Source organism: Chelonus insularis, unplaced genomic scaffold, assembly GCF_013357705.1.
Source record: "Chelonus insularis isolate UGA/USDA-ARS -01 unplaced genomic scaffold, ASM1335770v1 contig_34_pilon, whole genome shotgun sequence".
Classification (NCBI taxonomy): Eukaryota; Metazoa; Arthropoda; class Insecta; order Hymenoptera; family Braconidae; genus Chelonus; species Chelonus insularis.
This window is the reverse complement of record NW_023276514.1, coordinates 171,752-198,360: the sequence shown is the minus strand read 5'-3', so window position 1 is coordinate 198,360 and position 26,609 is coordinate 171,752. Positions and strand designations below refer to the sequence as shown.

Below are 26,609 nucleotides of genomic sequence, written 5' to 3'. Positions count from 1 at the left end.
TGTGATGTAACCAAAACCCACATAATAGAAAGAAAGGGTTATTACAACGTTGACTATTTAATTTCTTATAAGTGCTTGAATAAGTATGAGAGAAAAGCCTACAAAAATTCATATCTTGTAGACCTGAAAGTTTTCTTTTATTAAAAAATGAAATATAAAAAGTTTGAAACATTACGGAGAGCTTAAAATTTTGATGTAAAGATCTCAAAATCCTTGAGATAATTGTAAACTGTTTTAGATTCATTCAAAGAACTAATTGTTATGAACAATAATATTCGGAGAAACGCACAGTGCTAGACAATCTGGCCTAGCGGTAGATACCCGACGCCAAGTAACCCGCACATTTCGTGCGTTTGCTTTTATTTGAATCTACAATGAGTATTTTCAGTCGAGTATTTATCGAGATTTCGATAAATCCACGCCCGTAATTCTGTTCCCACAAGTTTCAATTTAATTTTTTACCTCCTCTTTGTCATTCTCATCGAAATGTCATCAGATGCGGATCTCTCTATTGTGGTCAAAATTTTTCCACAATATTATACATAAATCATTAATTCATTGATTATCTTATCATTTATAAAAAAATTAATCAGTAGTGGACTGATACACTGATTGATCGATTCTTCAAAATTTTTATGGAATTGGCTCTCGTTACAAAAAATATACTTAACGATTCCAACTGCTTGTAGAATAGAAAGAAAATAGAGTGCAAATTACGTATCTCGTAATTTTTTATGCTCTTTTGATTAAGATTCGTCTCATTAGAAAATAAATAATAGTTTTTGAGTTAAAGATTTTTTGTTATATTTAATAAAAAAAAAATGTATATCCCTAAGCTTTATAAATATGTAAATAAAGGTATCTTTTATCATTTTTTTATATTGTTTTGAACGTATAAAGTCGTTTTGGAAAATTTCGATTCGAAATATGTGATAATTAAAAATCACCTTTATAGGGTGTTAACTTCGAGGGTGATTTTTACCGCTTCAAAACGATTCTCTGTCAAAAGAAAATACGTGGTTCATCATTTTCGACGTAGATGATTATATAGAAACCTCAGCTAAATCGACGGTGACCACCTCGCAATGTTTCCTTGTAAGAACGAAATCAATTATAATAATTCTCATCGTTATTTGCTCATTTGTTTCATTTTATGACTTTTATTATGATTTATTTTATTCTAACCCACGATTCTCTTTCAAGTACACTGTTTCTTCTGCTTACATTCATCAGAAAGACCATGTTTATAAGTTCATAAAAAGAATATTGAGAAAAGTAATCGAAAGTATTTTTTTTCCGGATTTAAACTTGTGACCCTTAGAATCTCAAGTCGAATACGTTGCCACTACGCCATTTAGACTTTGAGAATACTGTTCTTCATTTACCTGTTAAGTTACAAATTCGATTACATATGTATGATGTGCAGGAGAAAATAAAACTGAATTGAAACAAACAGAGAAAAACAGATGAACTAAAGCTTAAGGGAAAAACGTAGTAGTAGATCCACGATTGAGGAAAAAATCCGACTAATTTCGGAGTAGAACAGGTCAAATCATCAATTTCTTGTGTACACTTATCAGTTTTTTTATTAAACCATTGCTAGAAACAATTTTTTGATGTGTTATGAATAGTTGAAAACGAAATCGATGAAATATATTTGAGTTATTCTAACAGAATATATTTTCTTTTAGTAAAGAAAAATTATTAAATTCGTTATATGAATGGATATGAACTCTATTAGCTTATATCAACTGAATTTATTATAAGTAATAAAAACGGAATCCATGCTATATTTGAGTTTTTTCAGAGGAATATTTTACTTTTTACCAAAATAAAATTACTTACTATGTAACATGAATAGAAATGTTTTCTTTCGTTTATAACACCTAAATTTGTTATAAATAATTAAAAACTCGATCCATGCGATACATTAGAGTTCGTTTAATGAGAAATTATTTCTTGTTCTGATAAAAAGTTCCTACTTATGTATAATAAATGTAATAGAATCTGTTCTTTCTTACAATCGATGTGCTTCAGATGGGCAGAGATTGAATATTACATTAAAACCTTAATTTTTACTCGTTTCTTAGTAATACACATAAACTTATTCCTTTTTTTTTATTTTAACAAATTTGTATTCCAGTATAGATTGTCAGAGAAAAATAATACATTTGAAAATTATTCTTTAAGTGTTTGAACTATATTAATAAATCTTGGTATGGCTATAGCAAAAAAATACAATTATGGTTAATGAAATCTATTTTTCAGGCTATGAGATATTGTCCTTCAGAAGTAACTGTCCGTGGCAAGTTTTATGTTAGCCAAGATTTCATAAAATTTTATTTATTAAAATCAAGCATTCAATCGACAATTTGCCGAGCACACTCACTCGGTTTCTTCTTATTAAAAAATTGTTAGGAAAGAATTTTGAAATGATTTTGCGCCTATGACACGTCAAACTTAGTGCAATTCTATGATTTCAAATCTTTTCGGCATGTAGAAAAATGTGAAATTATCAGAGTATTAAACATCGCTAAACTTGGTCTGACGTCATTTTTTTTATAGATGTAACTCGATATCTGTTTTTGGCGGATTTCATTTACTTTTTTACATACGTTTCCATATTAAATTAATGAATTTCGATTTTGGTAAGTTAAAAACCTGCAATATCACAAAGTTAACGGAGTGACTTAATTTTAAAAGGAGGATTCATAGATAGCGACGACGATTTTTTTAAATTTATTTGCTGTTGTCGGTAACTACAGTATAATCGAAAACGCAATTTCTGTATTTGCATTTTCGAGATTTTTTATCGCAAAAAGTTGAAAAAATCATTTACTGTGGCAGCCATTTTCACTGATTATTACGCCAATTTATCGTTATTACAGTTTTCATATCAATCAATAATTATCTAAAAAAAATCTCAAAAATACAAATGAACTCACAAAAAGTAAGGTGACTAAAATATTTCTTGAAGTATCTAGCAAAAATTTTTTTTAGTCAAGTATAGCTAATTTTTGCTTCAATTACGAGATATTACATAAAGTATGTGTACATAAATTTGCTATAAATAATAAGAAGAGAGATCTATGCAACATACCTGAGGTATTCTAAATGAATGAAAACTCTTTCTGTTCATAACCATTGAATTTGTTTTAAAAAATGGAAAACAGGACCTATGCAATATAATCAAATTTTCTCACCCGGTAAATTTGTTGAATACGAGCAGAAATCAAACCTCACAATTGAATTTGGGTATTTTTAGTCTATTACCAATACTCACGAATTAATTTCTTTTAATACCATCGCAAAGTATACGTATTCGAACTTGGTGTCACTTTTATTACACCTAGAAATGCGGTAAAAGTGACTACGATGTTAATCAAATGGGTGACGTCATATTTAACATACTTATTCGCATTGGAATAATGCATTTTGAAAACTGGGATTTACGGTGTACACTCACGAAGTCACGGTAATCTGCTTGTATTAACATAAGCTCCTTGGAAATAATAAGACGATAAAAGTGTAGCCGATATCAACAGGTTTCACTTTAATCTTCGTACAATATCCCGTTAGAACAAAAATCAAAACTTAATGTAATTGATTAAGAAAAATAAGTTCATTTTCAACTTCCCAGCGGGATGTTATAGTAATGAGTCAAATTTTGCGAAACCCGAATTTTGACATATCTCCACGTTTTAAGATCCCCAGAGTCGAATACAATCGTTTTCCAGTGGACGTCTGTGTGTGTGTATGTACGTATGTGCGTTCGAAATTTTCATGATCGATTATCTCGAGAACAAGAAATGATATCGACGTGATACCAATTGCATTCATCGTGTTATTACGTAACTCAGAACTGATCATATTTTCAGGAAAATCGGTAAAGCCATTTTTTTGGCAGAATCAAAAAACTGGAAAAAAAGGAAATTACTTGAATTTTGCAATTTATAAATTATACCATTTTTTAGACAAAATTTCAAGATCATTGCAGAAATATGAATATTAAATGATTGAAATACTTGTATGGATATATGATGACAATATTTCATCAAAAAAAAAATTTTAAAAAACAAAATCAGCAATAAATGAATTTTAAACTCGTCTCAAGATTGAGAAAACAGCATTGAAGACGCTATAATAGTCAATAATAATTGTCAATAGTATTGAATTGTGTTCATAACGATTGAACATTGTTACTAACAAGTGATTATTGATCATAGTAATATTTAAATAATAAGTTTTAAATTGTTATAAACAATAAGAATAGGGACCCTTTCTATACATATATGAGTACTTTTAACGCATAATTTTTTTTTTTACTAAAAAAAGTTACCAACCGTATGACGTAAATGAAAACATGCTTTTTTGTTCATATCAATTAAATCGGTTATATACAACAATAAGAGAAATCCTGCGATATCTTTGAATTCTTCTAACGTGTAATTTTTTCGATTACTAAAGAAAAATGTTACCAACCATATGACATAAATGGAATTTCACTCTTTTTGTTTATAGCAATTAAATCTGTTATAAATATTAGAAAATGAGTTGTAGGTAAGGTATTGGAGTTTATCTTACAGCAATTTTCTTTCATTACTAAAGCGAGGGTACCAACTATGTATCATGATCAAGAGCGAATTTTTTTCTATACCAATTAAATCGTTGTTAATAAACAGGAATTTAATCTTATGATAAATTCAAAATTTCCACTGAGAAGTTGGTTGTGTGGATCTTTCGGGTCGCACCCAGACCACTGCAGAGCACTGATATTTTTTTATTTGTTACTCTACACAGAAATAATTTCTTTACTGAATGTTTTTAAAAGTTAGAAGTAAAAATATTCTTGTTTAACAGTAAATTTTAGGTTGTCGTAAGTAATTCGTTCACTAAGACACCTTTTAACTCTCGAGTTGACTTACAAGAACCCAAAACTTACTATCGAGAGGAAATATTTTACTTCTAAATTTCGATACTTGGACTTGTCATTTTTGCACTTACATTTTGTGAACGAATTCTCTCCATGTATATTTATTTATAAAAGCCTGTTGAATTCTGATTTATTCGTATCTATAATTTTTGGTGAAAAATGTATTTCAGTGCAATGAAGATAGAACTAAAGATTGTATTAAACAAAAATTATTTAGTCATAGTACTCATATTCTTACTGCATTATCTACAGAAACTTCGTCTATCTGAATAATTCTGCCAATTTCATTGAAATTATGATTTGCAGTAATTACTTTTTTTCACACGCTGTAGTAACAAAAAGAGCCACGGAATAATCTTTATAGAAAAATATTGATACGATGCAATAATAAGCAGAATTATTGATTCATATTTAAAATTTTCTTCTCGATATTTTTTTATTAGAATGATAACATTTAGATAAATTGAAAATACTTTTTTAATTGAAACGTTCGATTATTTAAATAAATTTGATTGTTTCCAATGGATTTTATAACTAGGATGCTTCATTAAGGCCTGAAAAATGTAGAACAAATAAATGTAACATATGATTCATGTTTTGTTAGAATCCAAAAAACAGCGAAATTCATATTGTCTATTTCTTTATAGTAATTTATCATTGCTCTCTCAAATTTACGAATGCTTAGTGAAAAATTTTAATTTCGATCTAAAAGCAACTTTCAAAACGCAAACTCGTTACTGTTTGACTATTCCATAGTCAATAATTAGATAACATGGAAAATGAATTTTGTAACAAGCTCAAATTCAAATACCTTTAAAGATATTATCCAATCAATAAACTTACATTTTTCATACATAATACTTAAAACTTTTAAATGAGTATCTCACGTTTCATTTGGCAACAATTGTAATAGAATTGACGGTCAGATCCTAAGTTAAGTACGAACAGATAATTAAAAAATTTTGATCAATGCTTAACTTATCTAGTAATATTTTTGTGTATTTCTTTCTTATTAATGAAAATATTAAATCAATAATCGCGTGACGTACCATCTTACTAAAATCGATGTTTACGCCAACTCTACCAACCTCTTTATAAGTTAAACTACTTACGTGTTAGTTTCTAATTCGTATATTTGTATAATTCCATATGAATATAGTCAGCTGTATTTTACATTTCCATATTGAACATGTATAGTAACGTTTCAGTGGTACATGTATCCGATCAAGACTCACGTTTCAATATTGCGTATTCACACAGAAACGATCCTCGTTTGATTATTGCTGAAATAATACGAACAACATTAGTCATTATTTGATGTATTAAAAATATTCAAAAGCTACAAACTTTATTCATAAAATTAAAGAAAACAATTAATCGAGATCAGACAAATATCGAACGCAAAACATGGTAGTTTGATAAATTAACAAAAATGAAAAAAGACTTTCAATTAACTATTTTCTTTTTTTTTTAAGTTATCAGTTGTTAGAAAAAAACGTATTACACTTTGAATCATGCACAGTACCAGAAAGAATTTAAAGATTATTTCCGTGTTAAATTAAGTTTCATTTACAATTCCGTTCATGTAGAATTTTCAGAATAATAACTCGGTTAAAAAATAAAAATTTTCCAACTTAATGGAGTATGACATTCTTAGAAAAAATTTTGGCTGCTATTTATTCATTTTATAATTCACTTTTCCAATAATGTTCCACATCACGAAATGAAAATTTTGCTGCGCTTGTTTTATAAGACTTTGTGTACTCTTTCTTGTTTAGACGATAATTTAAGTCTCTTGAAAAGTAGGCAAAAGATCGGATTCTCCAAGAAAGTATTTGAAATTTGCTTTCATTTTAGACGTTCGTACGTTATTCTCAATTCCTCGTGTGTTATTTGAAATTTTTCTTGTTTAATTGTTCATAGGCCTAGAATGGTCGATTGGTGAGTTACCGCTCGGAAATCCATAAGGTAACGTAATAGTTACGGGGTAACATGGGGACACGTGTGATAAAAAAAATTAAAAAAGGGGTACATGAAATATATTTGGTTTTTTCGAACGCGAAATTTTTCTTTTATTGAAGAAAAGTTACTAACAATGTTCGATACATACAAAAGAACTCTTTGTTTATAACAATAAAAATTGGATCTATAGCGCATTTTCGGATCCCTCCAATAAAAAATTTTTTCTGTTACTAAAAAAAAAATTACTAAGCATTGCACATGCAAAAAACTTAAATTCATTACAGTTATAACAACAAAATTTGTTATAAATAATTAAAAGAGATATAAGAAAAATAAGATGTTGCTACTAAACTGTAAAAATTGACAAGTTGATTCAGCCCTGAAACACTTTTTGGGGGGATCTTACAGAAAGTGAGACGTTTCTACAAAATTGTTGAAATTGGCAATTAATCTCCGAACATATAAGCATCGCTTATTTTACCTACTCCTCTTCATTTTTAGATTTTCGACCTTAGTAGGCGGAGATGACATTTAAGACAATGATCACAACCTGGATGAACCCTGTCTGCAACTGAGACAACAATGGTCAAGACCCTGTCCGCAACTAAGACGGTTTATCGCTTTTCGTCCGCAACTGAGAAACAGCGGCCTTTCGAGAGATGATTACTTTAACTCAGCTTGAAATGTATTATGATAAATTTGTCCTTCATTGATGCTCCAGTCAGCGCAGAATTCACTTGTACTCGCGAATTATTGTAAATATCAATTGAAAAATAATTTTACTTTTTCGACAATTGACTAATGCATCAAACCTTACGTATTTATTTAGTCGAATGTGAAATAATTAGAAGTCCCCTGCTTCAGGCTCGCACAAGTCCCGTGGCATGGACCTTTCCTTTTTTCGAAAGGCTAACGCTCTTCTTACGTCACGTACTCTTTTTCAGTTTTATAGCTTTTCCACTACGTAGGTTTTCCAAAAGCAATAAAATGTCTAAAAAATGATTTCCTCACTTTTTCTTCGAAATCCTTCCTATTTTGACGAAATCTGGGGAGAACTTGAAGAAAAAAATAATTTAACCCTTTGAGTCTCAGTGGTTCTGCCAGAGCACCACCTATTCAAACCGCTGTCAAAATGTTCTACTGCATATTTTGATCTGAATTTTTGTACTTGGGAGTTTTTGGGGTTGCTAAACATCTGAGGTTATATTGACGGAATTCGAAATGGCGGATCCAAGATTGTGGGCATAATATGTGAAACTGAAATGATATTTTAAACTAATCAGACCAACATTATATCACTACATATTTTAGTCTGAATATTTGTACACGAGGGTTTTCAGGTTCGCAGATCACAAAACCGAAGTTATATGAACTGATATAATATGATAATCCCATTTCATATTGTAATCAACTGACTCCATATCTATATATATCGATAAAGAAAAAATATTCATTACCGACAGTTGGACATATTATATCCGCCATCTTGGACATGAAAAGTACCTCAACCCTAACATTAGACTCGTGATCTGTGAATTTTACGAATTTAGTCCACCATTTTTGATACACCATCTCATAATTCGTAAATCTAACCTCAAATTTGTAATTAGTCACCACGAAAGGACAATCGAGTACAAAAATTCAGACCAACATATGCAACAGAATTATGTCTGATCGGTTGGTCTAAACGATTCAATTGCACAAAATTTAGGCCACCATCTTAGATTTGCCACCTTGAATTATGTAAATCTAAGCTCATATTCGTGATCAGCATCCCCAAAAACCTCTGTACACCGACTTCAGTGAAATTTAATTGAAGTTAACAAATTTGGTCTGCCATCTTGGATTTGCAAATTATAAAAATATAACCACAGATTTGTAATCAGCGACCCTCAAAATTACCGAGTACAAAATTTTAGGTCAAAATATGCAGCAGAAAAAAGCATAACTCAAAGGGTTAGGTAATAATCGTTAACCCCAATCCTTAAGCTTCATTGCTATTCATTTTTAGCTTCACTTAAAATATAGTTTAAATAATTATGTAGAATAATTGAAATACACTCAGACATTACAATGCATTACATAAGAATTGTTCTAACTGGAACTTTTGTTTCCTTACTGAAACAGAAACTTACACACTAAGAATATGCGGAGCAAGACGACTTTTCCGATTTTTGGTAACTTAATGAGGCAAAAGAGATCCTCCTAACTGTTCATATGAAAGTTAATATTGATTTAAACATATTGTGAAAAATGTGAATATTGTCCTCTATGAATTATTTTACCAGCGACAGTTTTTCAGTTAACTACGATTGATTCGCGATTAGGTTGTTTATAGCAACAAGGGAGAGTTTGTTTATCTTCAATTTCTGACTGAGACTTGAGCTAACCGGACATTTTTCTTTTTTTTTGAGTTTTGTCAATTTGATTTAATAAACGTTTTCATTCAAGTTATTATTACACTATATTTTACATTGGGTTGTAACACGACGTATTTCGTGAGGATCGTTCGTCCCATATCGCCTCACTATTCTATTAGTTGCCTGAGGAAATAGTCAGCTAAGAGACGACACCTAGCACTACCATAAGATTATTATGGGAGGTCGGGTCAATAATTACTGACCGACCCATTCTCAATCAATGAGAGGAGCAATAGTTGATCCAAAATTTACAATTATAGAAAACGGCGTAAACAGACTCTTTGCCGTACTAATCATCAAAAAGCAATGGATAAACGATGGATCATTAGACGCTTCACTCAGTGGTTGCCTGTCTAGTTGAAAAGACATCACTTGGCATTGCTTGTTGTGCTGAAAAGACATCACTGTTTGGTGAGTCTTACAATAAATTATACAAAAGCGAACGTTCGTGAAGTTTAAGAAAAGATCTATTGTATCATCGGGTTTATTCTCAATGTTGGAGAAGCCGTTGGTGGCAAAAGTATTCAGTAAACCTGGATATCCAGCCGTTGGTGGTTGAGCATATCAACGACAACTACAATGGAAGCCATTTGCTGACCCTGGGTGCAACGTTGGACGTCACTAGTAAGCTGTATCTTTATTCTGCTAATGGATCTACTATTATTTAATAGCGAACGTGTGTCGCGCAATTTTTATTGTATAATTTATTGAGTGATTAAGAAACGCCGTAGTCAGAAATTTTGGCGGCAACGAGTCTTGTTATGCCGTTGTCCATATCTCTCTTGAGACTGGAAATTACTATTTCACTAGACTCATGAATGGTCGTTTGATTGATGTTAAATTGATCTACTTCTTTGATTGATTTTTCAATATTTCTTACTCGAGAAACTTGTTGTGAATCTCGTTGATACTCGATTAATTGTTGTAATGTAATTTGAGCCGCTTTGGCAGTGTTATTATAATTCACTGAGAAACTAATCATGTGCTCTGTAACGAATTTATTGATAATTATTATTTTTAATACGGCGACCCATTAGAGCCGTAACACTGCAATGTAATTAATAATTGTTGAATCCTGACATATCTCAGGATTGAGGAAATAGTTAGCCAGCGGACGGCGTTCCAGAGTGCTGTATGAGTGACTTGGATTTCTTTTACGTTGCATTGGCAGTAAATTGCGATTTAAGTAAACTGAATATGCTGATTCTATGAAACTAATTATTTTAGCGGAGTTCAAGTGATCAGCAGTGGTGACACACCCCACGAAGTCTCACGCTTTACCTTTTATTTGATTGTAATAGCTAGTTGGTTCAGTATTTGACAAATTGTTCGAGGTTATTTATTTTGACTATAACTTAAAATTTGAAAAAAATTAAAAATAAAAAATATCAGTGCACTGCAGTGGTCTGGGTGCGACCCGAAAGGTCCACACGACCAACTTCCCAGTGGAAAAAATAAAAAAACAATTTGAATAGAACCCGTTTCCATTTTTTATAACTAATGGAATTGTTATAAACGAAATGAGTCTGTTTCTATTCATTTGATATGGTTAGTTACTTTATTTCAGCGAAAGAAAAAATTGTGCGTTAGAAGAATTCGAATGTACCTCATAGATCCTTTTTTTCATTATTTACAACAAATTTCATTGTTATACACAAAAAGAATGAGTTTCCATTTATGTCGTACAGTTGGTAACTTTTTTTTAGCAAAAGAAAAAATTACGCGTTAAAAGAATTCAAATATATTGCATAGATCTCTATTTTTATTGTTTATAACAATTAAAAAATTTTTCATTAAAATATTATTATGATCGATAATCATTGGTTATTAACAATGTTCAATCGTTATGAACACAATTTCTTATTATTAACAATAATCATTGACTATTTTATTATCCTCAACGCTATTTTCTCCATCCCAACACAAGTTTAAAATTTCTTTATTGCTGATTTCGTTTTTTAAAAATTTTTTTTCTATGAAATACTGTCATTATATTTCTGTACAATTATTCTAAACATTTGATACTCATATTTTTCAAAAGATCTCGAAATTCCGTCTAAAAAATGGTATAATTTATAAATTGCAGAATTTAGGTAGTTCACTATTTTTTCAGTTTTTTGATTTTGCATAAAAAATGGCTGGACCGATTTTGCTGAAAACTTTTTCAGTTCTAAGTTACGTAATTACGCGTCGAATGCAATTGGTCTCACATCGATATCATTTTTTGTTCTCGAGATAATCGAGGCGAAAAATAATTCGGAACGTACGTACGAAGATACGAACATACGTACATACACACACACAGACGTCCACGTAAAAACTATCGTATTTAACTCTGGGGACCTTAAAACGCGGAGGTATGTCAAAATTAGCGATTCGCAAAATCGGACCCATTCCTATAACTTCCCACTGGGAAGTTAAAAAAAAATAACTACAACTTTATTATTTTTGATTGAGAACCACTCTCTGTCCATTGTTACATGGAGTCAAAAGTGCGTCATTCTTGCGTCGGTTGAGTGATTTTTGTAATCAGAATGCTCTAAAATTCTCGAGTTCGTAGTAGGTTCAGAAGCATTTAGATGATTTAGTCCCTGCTAGTAGATATTGGCCATGCAAATGAGATTAACTCATTTCGAAGAACAGATAAGAAAAAAAAAATCAAACTTTCAGAGGATCTTTTCAAATATAATGAAACAGCTAAGTTAATTAATTCATTTTTCTAATGATAATAATAACCCTCGCCTATCGGCGTGATGTTATGCACGAGCAACTCGAGGACACGAGATACCGAGTTTGCCACGGTGATGTAGATGACATGCTATTTCATGTGTATCGGCTTGTCCGATATTAGCGCGCTCAGCCTGCATTCACCGGCATAACACTGCCCTAAAAGTGCTGTATTGTATGAGCAAATCGATTATTTATGTATGCACCAGTTGTAATATTACACTCTACACATATTGCATTAACACTCAATATTGATGTTGGTTTTTCTGATTTATATACTCCTCCTGCTTTATAAATTTTTTGTTCGAAACCTGAAAATTTACCGATAAAATCATTAGATGTAAAGTCAATAGCTGATTTCTTGCCATATAATTCGGTGACAAGTGTACTTTTTTCAACTCTTAATGAAAGACTTAACTGAGGATCTGTCGCAATTAGAAATATGTAAATCAAAATATTGATACAAAGTGTGGTGTGAGAAAACCTCGAGGAAATGTACTTTATATAGGAAATTCTAGAGTCCTTTTTCAAGACAATAAAATTCTGATTGCTGAACGTGTATACAATAGTAGACTTGGACTACTTGGATAATTATTCGAAAAATTGCCTAATAGTTTTGTTGTTGATATTCATGGTGAAATTGTTGATTATACGAATTGGGCTCGAAAAAATTACAATCAAAACGGATCATTAAGAATTGACAACAGGGAAAAATTTAAAATGTATGTTGCAAAGTATATTGGTCGTGAATTATCAACCAAAATGAGGAAATTTTTACCTCAAAATAAAATCTCAATGAAAAATCAATCAACGAATTTCACCTACTGGGATGATCCTAATGAGCTCGTTGATCGATTGCGGCTACTTATAGCCTCCTACAATGCTGGAAATAATGCTCATTCAAATGAGATAATTCCAATCATTGAAAAGCTTAGGGAAGCAAATGTTACCGCACAGTTTATACGCTACAATAAAAAAATAAGTATCAATCGTCATGGTCAATATTAGACTCCTAGTTACAATCAACTTCAGGGCCCTCCGGGAAATGGTTTCAAATTAACTAAGGATAATAATTATGATATTGATGGTAAAAAATTGTGTAATATAGGTGATGCTATAGATTTGAGCGATGCTGTGTCATTAAACATTTTTAATGATACTTCTGAAGAATTGAAAAAGCAAATTCAATTACTTGATAATAGAGTGAAAGGACTTAATAGAAAAACAACGGCTATAGCATTCAAAGTTGAAAATGATGCAGCAGCATCAGTAAAAAATACACTGGAAACTCATACATCTTCTACAGCCAATTCAATCAATACAATAAATTCAAAGTTAACAGCACTTCAAACCAAGTTGGATAAATTAGAGATGATACTTGGGTAATTATTTAGTTTAACCTTCACCGGTCCAATGACCTTGACCTTGAAATATGTAAATTTTGGGGTCATTCTGAGTAAGATGATATACATATATTGGGCGCGGAAATGCCTCTTTCACACATTTTTTTTGCGTTGAAAATTGTGTATTTTCATTAACTTGTGTTTTGCACGGATATAAATCTAATGCTATTAATTTCATTACTCATACTTTTTGACGCTTTATCTACATTCTTTAACACTACAAGAGTATATTTAACCATTTATTTTTTATATTTCTTGTCGCTTTGTTACCATTCCTCAGCAGTATCGATAACTTATGGTATTAAGTTAGCATCGATTATTTTTTGCACATTCCTCAACGCGTTGCAAATCGTTTCTCTACTCATTATTCCATATGGACTCAAGTCCATGAGGTGCTACCAACTCTAATATTATCCTACAAAACTCCTGATTGATATTAACAATTTGTTATGCCCTCATACACGGTTTGGGGTGTGCTACTAACTCCCATATTATCCTATAACACTCCTGGCAGACAGACTACGTTTTTTTATGCTCGCCCAACATATACACATATAATTGTTCAGCACAACGAGTTTCACCACATATTTCAAGGTCAAGGTCATTAGGCCGGTGAAGGTTAAACTAAATAATTTCCGAATATTGACTATTGGATGTTTAAGGGGTTCAACGTATTAAATAATGCAGAATCCTATTGAGATTTAATCTACAATGAAAAGAATTTTTATAATCTTTTTAACATTTGTTAATACAGATTCAAAATTTGACCGGTTTTTAATATTGATTCACAATTACGATGAAAATTGATATTCTCCGACCTTATGTCTTTTAAAAACAATGATTGCTCTGGCTAAACATATTCGAATTCTTCGATTCCTATTGAATTCTTTTAAAGAATCCAAGGACTCTACATATTTCAATAGGACCGTTTAAGAAGGTTACTTCAGTTAAATGAAAATTTCAAAGAAGTACTTTTCCAGTAGAAGAAATCTATTTTTGACCAAGACTCTTCAAATATCTATCTACAAAAATGAATGAAATTCTCCTGAAAAATATTTCAGTGGAAATATAGTTTACTATAATTAAAGAAAAAAAATAATTGAATGAATCTTTTCCTGATAGAAATTTCCAATTTCCTGTTGAAATATTTAATTTATTTCTCGTAGAATATTATGAAATCCTATTGAAAAATATTATGATAATAGAGGAATCTCGATGAATTTTTTTCTTTTTCAAATGACTTATCCTCATTATAATTTTTCATCTCTTTCCAATGCACTGAGAGATTTTTTTCAGTGATCACAAGTACAAAAACTGAAAAGTCCGCGATTGGAAGTTAACAAGTGTAAATGTACGTAGATCGTAGGAAATTTTGGGTTATAGTAAGTCCAACTATACCAAGATCGAGAAAAATATTAGTCATCGCTGTCAAGTCAACTTTTTACTTAAGGCAAGTGCGAAATTGCCTTTTACTTACTTTATAATCACAACGTAACTAAAATTCATTAATATATATGCTCCAAGATATTCCTAAATTACACTTTTTAGAATCGAGTGGACCTGTCAAAACATTTTTAATTACTCATATTTTTTTAATACTTCAATTTTTGTGATTAGAAATGAGTCAATTGCGGCGATTTTCTCACTGTGCGACCAAACAAGACAGGAAAATTTTATAAGCTCTGTTGCTAAATGTTGAATCCGGTAGGAGGCGCTCCAATCACGTATGATAGTATGTGTGTATGACGTTATCCGTGAGTTAATTCTTATATGTGGTGTCAAGCAAAGAGGTTGCCCAATTAATTATATATTGGATTGCAAGTTTCTCCGAGAATATTTGCAAGTAAGCATTGATAAATTTTTTATTTATAAGATTTTTCAGATGAGTATCATCAGTTTTCATTGAATGTCAACATAAACACTTATACGTACTTGCAGATTTAAGAAAGATCATCGATGACGTTTCTTGTTGGTTACAAGTGGATGATTCAGATAAACTAGATGATAATTTGGATGGTAAATGCTCAGACAATGAGCTTGATCTACACGGAAATGTACTTAACGGCAATTTATTAGAATATGGCAGTAAAAATTAATAATATTATGACTACAACAATCAACAAGGTTATGACAGCGACAAACCGCAAAAGTTGTAGTGACAATGAGCATGAGTTTGATAGTGAACACAGTGATGCTTATTATGGAAAAATGATGATAAGCCAAATTTGGTGAATAATAATCGCAACAACAAGACTTGTTCTTAAAAAACTTCTAAGTATATTGATAAAGATAAAACAATTAAATGGATGAAAGCACCTACAACAACTCAACAAACAAATACTGTAACTCATCTACCTGGAGTGGAAGGTGATGCAGAATATTGTAAAACACTTTTAGAGTGTTGGGAATGTTCTTTCCCTCGACACATTGTTCAAGATGTAGTATCAAAAGATGAAATTGTTGAAAATTGTGCCGAAAAGAAGCCCGAGATTATTAACTTTTACAATTTTATCAAGGGTAGCGTTGATGTGACTAATAACCTTTAATCAACCTAGAGTCTGTCAAGATGTAGCCGTCAGTGGTCACTGAGTCTTTTTTTTCCTTATTATTGCCTTTAATAAAGAAAACTCAACAGCACAAACAGATTCAACCGTGTATATCCTTCTCAGTTACTTCACAAAAATGCTTGAGGACGGACGTTGTGACGTCACATTAAAATTAAAATTATCAATAAAAGTCCATCAACCTTAAAGTAAAAGTAACAAAAGCCTCTAGTAATCTATACTACTATATAAATTTCTGCTTTCCGTCTGGCTAAAATTTTTCCTTCTACTAGAATAAAATTTCAAACTACGTAACATGTAAGGCAACCTACTCTTTTTGTTGAAAATGATTGAATTTGTTGTGAAAGAGCAGGAATTGAGACTTACAACTGTTGGAAAAAAAAAGTGCATTAGAGGTGGACGATAATCAGAAATAACTGTGGGCTGCATTTTTTAAGATGGTTGAATGCTAAGACAATCGAGACTGTTGAACAGGTGTAAACGAATTGGCTGAGACTATTTAAAAGTAACAATCAACGATTTATTAATCACTAAAGTAACATTGATAAGTAAAAAACAATGATACGAGAATCTGTGTGATAACTGTATGAAATAAGTTCACTGGAAAGTGAGTCTCTGAATTGTCTGTGTACAGTTCTGAGTTCACTGAGATTTTTAATATAAAATTCATTGATATTTTACACGAAAAGTTTACTGATATTTCTGATATCGAGTTTAATGACGAAATGTCTGATGAGTAGAAAATCACTGGACAGTTCTAGATTTTCCAGGACTGGTCCCTGGACCGAAAGTTCGAGCGAATTGTTCGTGTGCAGATCTTGTGTGTGTGTCTATCCATGAGGCCGTGAGGCGTCGAAGCCGACATCGTTCGCGCCTTTTGTAAAGAAGGTCCTGATGCGAACCGACTTGAGCTTACTGATGATGTCGGATGAGAGTCAGGCTGCCTGATAAGTTTACGATCATCACTATAGATGATTAACTGATGGGTTATTCCATTTCTGAGAAATATTCTGAGGAGTTGTCTTGACTTTCACAAGATAGTTTGACTGCGTGAGCTCTCTAATAGTACAAACTTACTGAGTTGACTGTTAAACCGAGTTGTCTGTCTGTTGACATCGTCCGATGACGCCCAAGAGACGTCCGAATACAAGCTTTGTACAAATACTGACTGATACAGACAGTAACATTCTGCGTTCTCGAAGCTTCTAGGTCTTTAAGACAGGATGTCAAAACCTAGAAATTAATTACAGTAGTCTCATTGGCGTCGATGAGTTGGCAGGGTAGACAAGTCCTTGTTTCTCAAGCCCTCAGGTTTGAGAATGAACCGGAGCTGCAGCCGTTCAGTCAAACATTTTAAAATTAATTCAATGTAATTTGGTCGTCAAGAGGAATGAATAGATTCAATTCTATTAATAATTCACATAAATTTATTTCAACAATTTTTATAATTATTTCATTTACCATTACCAAATTGATACAAATGACACTAGGAATAAGTTCATACTAATAATGATACTGAATAATTGAAAATTTTAAGAAAGATGTAATAAATTCTATAACCTTACACATCTATTCATGTATCAATTTACTTGTCTGATAATAAAAATTTTTTTTTTGCTTTATCCAACGATAATACTAGTTTACTTTAATCTTGAATGATGCAGATAACAACTTATATAAGACACAACAATTCTTGATTAAACCTACTTTTTACTTAGTTTTTACAGTATCACCTTTATTCTCAATCACTTTGTCTATTACGAAATGATAGTTTAAAAAAATCCAGATATTATCTCTTTAATTTCAATAAACTGGTATTCAAGAAAACTATACACACTCTATATGCACATAGCTATAAATTGTCATTTAATAAAAGGAATAGTTATCAAATGTGAAGTTGATATTTTCAAAATAAATGAAAACTATGTTAAAATCAAATTTGTTATGCTCAGATAAATGCTCACTTGCATCAATAGAGTTGATATAAGTGGCATACTAGCGTTATAGATGAAGTGGATGGTTTTATTGACGGTTATAAAAATAAATCAAAATATCAGTGATCTGCAGTGGTCTGGGTGCGACCCGAAAGGTCCACACGACCAACTTCCCAGTGGAAAAAATGAAAAAACAATTCGAATAGACCCTGTTTCCATTCTTTATAACAAATAGAATTGTTATAAACAAAATGAGTCTGTTTCTATTCATTTGACACAGTTAGTTACTTTATTTCAGTAAAAGAAAAAATTATGCGTTAAAAGTACTCATATATATAGAAAGAGTCCCTATTTTTATTGTTTATGACAATTTCAAACTTATTATTTAAATATTACTATGATCAATAATCACTTGTTAGTAACAATGTTCAATTGTTATGAACACAATTCCATATTATTGACAATTATTAGTGACTGTTATAGCGTCTTCAATGCTGTTTTCTCAATCTTGACACGAGTTTAAAATTCTTTTATTGCTGATTTTGTTTTTTAAAATTTTTATTTCGATGAAATATTATCACCATATTTCCATACAAGTATTCTAATTATTTAATATTCATATTTTTTTATGATTTCATAATTTTGTCTAAAAAATGGTATAATTTATAAATTGCAAAATTCAAGTAATTTCCTTTTTTTCCAGTTTTTTGATCCTGCCAAAAAATGGCTTTACCGATTTTCCTGAAAACATTTTCAGTTCTAAGTTACGTAATTACGCGTCGAATGCAATTGGTCCCACATCGATATCATTTTTTGTTCTCGAGATAATCGAGGCGAAAAATAATTCCGAACGTACGTACGCACATATGCACATACGCACATACGTACATACACACACACAGACGTCCACTGGAAAACGGTCGTATTAGATTCGCGGGACCTTAAAACGTGGAGATATGTCAAAATTAGCGATTCGCAAAATTGGACCCATTACTATAACTTCCCACTGGGAAGTTAAAAAGATGCAAGACAATGGAATTAATAAACACTTTTTCACATTTTATAACTTTCAGCAATTTAATATAAAGATTTGTATAAAAATTTGATCATTGTGTTCATTTTATAATCTTAGTTATGAAATATATAATTTTTAATAATGTAAGACTATATATTGCAACATAAGTCCAAATAATAACTTCAGAATATTAATAAATAAAATAAAAGTTTATTAATGATTGACAGCTATTAATTAAATAGAAAGAATACGTCCGGTCAACTCAAGTCTCAGTCAAAAACTGGAGATAAACAAACTCTCCAGTCCTTGCTATAAACAATCTAATAGTCAAGCAAATTGTCGTTAGTCTAATAGTCATTAGATGGCGACATACAAATATTTTACAATATCCTAAAAACAGTAAATTGCACATTATAAATGAAGTTAAATATAATCATTTTTCTCATCTTCTTTTCTCTTCTTCGTTTCTTCAATTTCTCTTTGTCTTACCAGCAGAACATTTTTGAAACGGATCTTTTTTGGAATTATAGAGAAACATTTTTTTTTACATGAGTGGAGATACACAAGCTCTCCCCTCGTTGCTATAAACAATCTAATCGTTAATTTGATTGTGTTTTTGAATTCCCTTATGATCACCGGCAGAGTGTTAATTGGATGTTACGCATTGTTCATTATTATTTACATTATTTTTTAGTTCTCTGAAATTTTTAAATCGCGGGTATGTTTGTGACATGATAAAAGCAAAATTAATAGATATCAAAATTATATTTTCAAATTCGTAAAATATTATAGGAAATACATTAAGAAAGTACGCAAAACCATGAGGGAAATGAAATTCAATTTTCATTTTATTCGTCAGTAAAAGACTGAGTTTCAGTGTCGGTCCCTATTACAATAATAGTACAAGTAGCCCTTTGTTCTATCGCAAATACAAACGAAATATGTTTCAGTTGGTGGAGGTAAGACTTAGTTATAAAACCTAATCTCTTATCATTATAACAACCTATGTATTCAACTATCAGCTGACAAGCTATTGATTACATGCTATTTTAATGTACGATTGAGTGGCTGCTGGTAGTTAACCAAATATGGGCAATTATAAATTGTCAATACTTAGCGTAGCGTTTGGAGCTTGAAATTGGCCGATATATGGCTCTAACGTTATCAACGGCAACTTTTTGTGTGTATCTGCGGACAAAATATCCTCGACATAATTGATGTTCATAAAAATTATCCAACAGAAAAAATGTCTGTATGTTACATATATTCCTCTAAAAATTTCTATGATGATATTCTCCTGTTACTCCTGTACTATTGATAAGTACTGTGAAGTCGGGGGGAGGATGTGGCTGATCAGAAGTTGTCCGAATGTTTATTTTGATATTTCGCTAATTTCTCGGAATGTTTATCTGTGTTAACGATGCGTTTCTACAATTTTTTCGGTTCGTTTAGGTTCTTGTAGATTCTGAAGTAAGTGCTTCGAGAATATCGTACTTCTAAAGGTCTACGTTATTATTAGTACCGTTATATTATTAGTATAGATTAATCATTGGAAACCTATACTACTACATAAATTTCTGTCTGTCTAATCTCCGAAACAGCTTATTCGATTGCGACCAAATTTTGCACACATGTAGAGGACGTTGTCAGAAAATTTATGGACTACTTTTTTTCATGTGAATTATTTATAACAATTGAATTGGTTATAAACAATTGAAAACGGGTTTTATACAACATATTAAAGTTCTTCCAACGCGTAATTGTTTCTTTCACTAAATCAGAAGCAAATAAGTTAGGATATAAGAAAGTTTCCAAGATGTATCAGTGTAATGTCTGAATATACTTATTTTACATAATTATTTAAAATATATTTTAAGAGAAGCTAAAAATGAATAGCAATAAAACTTCAGGATTGAAGTTAACGATTATTACTGTAGTTATTTTCTCTGAGTTTTCCTAAGATTTCGTTATAGTAGAGAGGGTTTTGATGAATAGTTGAGAAAATCATTTTTTAGATATTTTATTGCTTTTGGAAAACCCACATGACGAAAAGCGATAAAATTTTTAAAAAAAAGTACGTGTCGTAAGAAGAGCGTTAGATTTCCAAAAAGGGAAAGACCATGGGAATGGAATTTTGCACGCCTGAAGCAAGAGACTTCTAATTATGTTACATTCGACTAAATCAATATATAAGGTTTGATGCATCAGTCAGTTGTCAAAAAAGTAAGATCGAGATCAGATCGTCGTGAAACATCTCTCGAAATCGTAGGTCTTGTTTTATCTTGAAAATTGTATTTATAATATTTTAAAGTTTGTAAATTTTTGTATAAAGTTTATTTGATCGTCAAATTATTTTTCAATTGATATTTAAATTAATTCGCGAGTAGAAGTAAATATTGCGCTGACAGGAGCATTAACTAAGGACTAATTAATTGTAATTCTTTTTGACTAGAGTGAAAGAAATCGTCTGTTGGTAGCGTCTGAATAGTTGTTATAAATTTTTAATAATTTTCCTTAAATAAACTTTGTTGTTGTTTTTATATAAACTATACATTTTTACGTTCTCTATCGAAAATCCTCTCATCCCTGCCTATTGGTCGAAAGGCTGGGACTAAAAAGAGGAACTTGAAATCTCTTTACACGTTGACGCCTTTTGAGAACAAAAATACATTACATCAGGATATTGATTTTCTACTATAGAAAATGCATTCTCACACATCAGACAATAACAAGGTCTAAGAAACAAGCGGATAGGTAGTAAAAATGTATAAAGTTACTTACGCATGAATTTTAATTTGCTGACACTAAACGGCGTTTATTGATCGGATAAATGTGATAATTATATAATTACAAAGTTCTCTTGATTACAATTTTTTTTTAAGTATTTAAGTCACAGAGTTTTTCTAAGTTTTACTACATTCTATACTGTCATTGAGCAAGAAAGGTAGCAAGTTTGAACAAGCGTTGACCAACGAGGGTGCGTTGTTGGATTCAGATTACTGCATCAGTCAGTTTCACAAGGCTTTTTATACTAGATTTTTGCATTTCTTCACTTTTTTTTGTATTTTTGCATCCGGTCTTTCTTGTTTTAGCATTTTTCCTTCGGATTTTTCTCGATTTCTTTAATTCTCCCTTGTTCGAAGATTTCTTGCTCTTACCTTGCTTTTTCTATTACCCATGTGTTGATTAATATGTTTCACATTACTAATCTAAACAATTTTAATGTTTCATACGAGTGACCTTCTACGCTAAATCATTCTTGTCTCTCTTGTTATTTCATGTATCTCTCAATACTTTCATTTCGTGATCAATACAAGGCAAAACTTTGAGATCATAACACAACAAAAACTGATAGCACATCAAATATTATCATCAAAACTACAACAAAGTTGTCTAAATTAGCCATTGTTGCATAGCCAAGTTATCCAATCAAGAGACTAAATGTTTTCCTGCATGTTAATAATCCTTAAAAGACCCCGGATCTATCTTGGTGAAAAGACAGCCCTACTCAAAATTCTTGAGTAAGTGCTGTAAAAAATTTCTACGAGCCCCTTTTTTTTTCTTCAAAACTTTTCCCATTAATCAGAGATCAAGTGACTAGCTAGTGACTCATCGAGCAAATCGTTAGTGATAATGGGCCAATTTGGGGATTTTTCTCACCTATGAGATAAGAGTTAACAACTAATGAGAATTTGAGGGGCCTAAGTGCAACCCTCCTTGGCCAACTGGCATAAGTGTTAGAGATGACGATTTTGTGTAAGAGCACTTGTAATGGAAAAGAGTAATTTTTCTGTGATGGAAATGAAATAGAGAAATATATTTGAATTTTTGTGTGATTCAATTTTCATTCCTCCTCACCACAATTACAGCATCCTGAGTTGTAAGTTTCTACCAAGTCTTCACGTCACACAAGTACATCGGCACTCAAGAGAACTGTTCAACGAATAAAGAATCCTCAAATGACTATACCAGCCTATAGGAAAACAATATTCATTACACTGAAAAATTTAGAATTTTTTCAGGAATATAACGTTTGGTTTGGTCATAAGAATTTTCGATCAGTTCCATCCATTTTTTTTTAAATTTATACAATACATGATCTTCAGGGCTGAAAACCACTTCCTTTAATATACATGCTATTACCTCATGAAAACAGATCCACTTATATTAAAGCATTGACGGCTATTAAAAACGGACTTGTGAATGAATTTAACCGTTTGAAGATAATCATATCATCAGCAACGAAAACAGGGTCACATCTTGAGTCATGTGAGCATAACTGTTATGGTAGCTATTATGTTTTATCTATTCGTCTGCTATTATTTCATTTTATATAGAATAGAACGTAATAGAGTAATCGATTAAAGGAACAACATTTTGTAAAATTGATAAAAACATACAAAAGAAAAAAGCTGTTATTAACATCAAAAATAATGATAATCATTGCTTCCTTTGATCTGTCATCGCTGCATTACAGCCTGTAAAAGCAAATCAAAAAGGTAATTGTGTGGAGAATTATAAAAAGCATTAGACATTGATAGATATAACTAAAATTTCCTCCCCAACACCATCAAGTGATATTTCTAAATTTGAAAAATTAAATAATGTAGTTATTAATGTTTATGGAACGGATAATAATAAAAGCATTGTACCATATTATTTAAGTAGAAATTTTATTAATCATCTTGAAGACGGTAAGCAAAAAAATTATCTATCACTAACAGAGAATGGATTAGATAGTGGAAGTGAACGAGCAATCTATTCACTCATCACAAATCTTTCACGTTCAGTTTCATCACAAATATCTCAACATAATTGACATGCTCATCTTTGTAATCGTTGTTTAAATTACTTTTTCTCTAAAAAAATTTTAAAACAACATATTAATGATTTTATTAGATTGAAGAATTGTAGAGTTAAATTTACTCAAGAAAAGATCATAAAATTTAAAAATTCCATATATAAAGAAAAAGTACCGTTTGTAATTTATGCTGATTTGAAATGCATTATTTTGACTCCTGTTAACGATATATCAGAATACGTACCATGTAGTATATCTTTTTATATACATTGTTCTTATGATGATTCTAAATCGAAATTTGCTTTATATCGTGGTGAAGATTATAGAGAATGGTTTATGCAAAAATTATTCGAATTTTCAAAGGAATTCAAAGAAATAATTGATAATCCTACATCAATGAAATCATTAGACAATCAACAAATCTCTTATGTTTGTAATGCAGAAAAACGTTAGGTGGATATTATGAGTTATATTTAGCCACAGATGTTCATCTGTTAGCTGATATATATTTGAAAACTTTAGAAACTTATAATTTGGACTCTCTACACTATTACACAGCACCTGGATTAGCATTTGATTCTATTCTTAAATGTATTGGTGTTAAATTAGATACGTTTCAAGATGTTGATATGTTAGATTTTATAGAAAAACGAATCAGAGGTAAGGTATTCCAGTGTTGTAATAAATATGCTGAATCGAATAATAGGTTCATGAAAGATTATTAGCCACAAAAAGAAGATTCATAATTAATGTATTATGACATAAATAATCTTTATGGTGCTGCTATGAGTTCTTATTTACCATATGGTTCATTTAAATGGTCAAGTATTATGTGACGTTATTTTTGGTATAACGTCCCATTGACGATCATTATTAACAGTTTATTGAATATTGAAGGCTAATTCTAGCCCACTTAGGTTGCTCTAGGTATTTTTCACGTGTTGCTCTATATTTTTAGAGCATCGAGGACCTATTTTAATGGTCATTGCAGTCATTGTTTACGTGTGCTTAAGAGATTATTTTACTCGATTATATACTTTTATTAATAATTATTTATTTCGATTGTTAATTTAAAACATCAGTATACACGATAATTAGCAAGGTTGGAAGATCATGTATGTAGCTCTAGTAGTATAAAAAGACTCAATAAGATGAGGAGGAGTTAGTAGAGGAGAAGAAATAATCATGTGTAGTTGAGAACCATTAAGTGGAGAAGTGGACCGCTAACGTGGAGTAGACGGCTAAACGAAACGTGCTACCCGTTAGATGTTGAAGAATTAGTTATAAGTTTGCAGGCCTTGTGGGAGGGAAGCCTGATCAACTTTGCCTCCAAGGAAGCACCTAGGTTAAGACGCCCTTCCACAAAGAAATCTAGGAGAGATCACGTGATGAGAACTACTTGTGGGGACAGAATCCTACAAATCACGAAATACTTATGTTATTGGAGGAGGAAAATGATAAGACATCGAACAATTGAAAAAAAAAGGAGTTGGGACTTGGCTGTTGAAGGGGTAAGAACTTGGCTTTTGGAGAAGTAAGATTTTGGCTTTTGGAGAGGAAAGTTAGGAGTTAGCCATTGAAGAGTGAAGATGGAAGAAGCGAATGGAGGTTGAAAAACTTGAGCAAGTTAAGGAGGAAGATAGCAGACGGTAGTGACATGGCGGACCGCAGGGAGATCCCTGATGCAGAGAGGAGATTCCAGTTCATCCAGGAACTAGTCGAAACGAGATTACTATATCTAAGTATCCTCTGCAGCTCCTGTGAGTCGTATTGAGTCTAAATCTTGGTGGGATTTTCAGTAGTTTGGTAGTTTTCAGCTAAGATAATGAAAGATGATGGATCTTCCACCCTTGGTTTCGAGTTTTAGAGAAAATTATAAGATAGAGCTCGATTGTATTTAGCTTTGAGTCATTTATTGAGATTGGATAATGTTTTGTAAAAATATTTAAATAATATAAGAAGTTGTAGAATGTTCCAGAACTTAGGTCGAAGGCATTTGATTGTGAAATAGTTTTATTTGGTTAATGCAGCATGGCCATAGAACGATGGATTTTGTTTAATAAAGCCATCATTACTCGATACTTGTTTATTAATGGATTTATGTAACGGGGAACTTTCAACTCCATCGTGTTCCTGATCATTCAGGAAAATTCTATGGGGTACAACCGTAAAATTTCCTTGCCGGCCCTGACCCTCTCTCCACAACCCACATAACTGAGCTCCAGGAGATCCCCTGTCAGGACCTTTTACCAGCAGCATCTTACTTAAGTTAAGTTTCAAGATTTTGTAACTAGTTTTAAGATTTTTGAGAATTTTGGAGATTTTGGGTTTATACTTTTTATAAGTGAACCAGGGATGTTAGCTGGTAGAATAGATAGATGAAACTATATATAGATTTAAATACGGATAAAAGAAAAGAGGAAAAAAATGGTTTTGAAAATTTGAAATTTTTTAAAATTAACGAATAATGCTATATATAGAAAAACAATGGAAAATGTGCGAAAATATAGAAATGTTAAACTTGTTGAAAAATGGGATGGTTTTTATGAAGCACGTTATTGTATTGCTCAACCAAAATATCATTCAGGTGTAATTTTTAATGAATATTCAATTGCAGTAGAATTTGGAAATGTTGAAATTAAATTTAATAAACCGTTTTAAATAGGATTTTGTATTCTTGATATTTCAAAGTTGTATAAACTATCTAATCGTCGAGCAATCGTCATCAACTAACAAACTGTCGCTAGTCAATCTATCTATAAATGGACACATATATATTTTACAATATTTATGATTTTCATTATAATTATATTCAAAAAAAGGTCGCTCCGAAACAGGTAAAACTTACGT

General features: G+C 31.3%; 1 protein-coding gene across 1 annotated transcript in view; it reads left to right on the top strand.

Moving 5' to 3' along the window:
- Actbeta (Activin-beta) overlaps positions 1 to 26,609 on the top strand; it is a 217,021-nt gene that overhangs the window by 72,955 nt on the left and 117,457 nt on the right. The gene's annotated exons all lie outside the window — the stretch shown is intronic.